Consider the following 1,358-nt stretch of genomic DNA (forward strand, 5'->3'; position numbering starts at 1 on the left):
GCAGTCAGGTAGAGGCAGCTGGGTAGAGGCAGGCAGTAATATGGAAACAAATGTCTTCCCCCAGAGTAGAGTGGTGAAACAGGGCTGCAGTCTCAGCCCCACCCTGCTTAACATTGCCACAATCACCAGATATCAGTCAGATATCCCTGGTCTCACTCTCTCTGGCACACAAGTTAAATGCCTACTGTTTCCAGATGATCTTATATTGCTAGCTCAATTTAGACAGACATCACAGCAGTAGCTGGATCATCTGTACAACTTCTGTCCAACCTGGGCCCTGACAGTTAATCTGGAAAAAACTAGAATTACAGTCTTCCAAAAGCGAGCAAAGTGTCAGGGAACCACAGACAGGTTTTTCCTGGGCTCCACTGACATAGAACACACACACATGGCTGCACTTATAAGGGACTATAAATCACCTCCACAGGAAAGTTCAGTCTGGCTGTCAGTGACAGAGATGAGGGGAGAAGGGCTTTCTGTGCCATTACAAATCCTCAAATAGAGAGCCGCCTATTAGAATCTGGCTCAATGTTCAGTTAAATTATAGTGGGGTCCACTTGCAAGTGGAGACCTTGAAAATGGGACAAGCACCCGATAAAAGCAATTTACAGTGAAATCTGCAGGACCATCCTAAAAGTCCACAGGAACTCCCCCAACAATGGATGCCAAGTTGAATTAGGCCAATTTCCCTTTTTAATTTGAATACAAAAATGAGCAGCAAACTCTATAAATATCTAAAAACAAGTAACCCTGACTCCTATCATTGCAAAGTGCTTCAGTACCAAGACGAGACCAGAGAGGAGCCCCCACAGGGAGCTGGTCCTCAGGCTCACCTCCTCTAACAGCACAGGCCTCACACAATCAGGTCCAACCACGCTGTAACTATACAAAAAGAAAATTACATCGACTATTGGGCATCTACCACAAACACTCAAAATACACTTCAGTGCCATTTGGCTCTAAACAAGACAGTGCACGGTGGCAGACTGTCTGACCACCATGTACTGATCAGACCTTGGAAGACACTGATGAAGTACAGACAGTGACCACAGCCTGGCCATGGAAACTGGCCGACAGGTAGAGGCAGACGGTCAGCAGAGAGAAGATGGAAAGAAACCTGGAGAGTTGATGTAGCTGACTAGCTCTACCATAGCTGGGTAGCATGCTAGCAGTTAGCTTGTTAGCTAACTTACAGCATGTCACCAGCTAACCAGTGAGTGTGGTCACTATGTCACCAAGATCCAGAGCAGCTCCAGGCCCGAGTACTGACTCTGTGGTTTGATCTGCCCGGCAGTCTAAGGAGCTGCAGTTGGTTGAATGACCATTCACACAGAGATGAGCTGTGATAATAAATAAAT

At 46.5% G+C, this 1,358-nt stretch overlaps 1 protein-coding gene across 1 annotated transcript in view; it reads right to left on the reverse strand.

The window, feature by feature from the left end:
* Positions 1 to 1,358, reverse strand: part of qkib (QKI, KH domain containing, RNA binding b) — a 22,384-nt gene that overhangs the window by 10,668 nt on the left and 10,358 nt on the right. The gene's annotated exons all lie outside the window — the stretch shown is intronic.

Source organism: Monopterus albus, unplaced genomic scaffold (assembly GCF_001952655.1).
Source record: "Monopterus albus unplaced genomic scaffold, M_albus_1.0 scaffold277.1, whole genome shotgun sequence".
NCBI classification, from domain to species: Eukaryota; Metazoa; Chordata; class Actinopteri; order Synbranchiformes; family Synbranchidae; genus Monopterus; species Monopterus albus.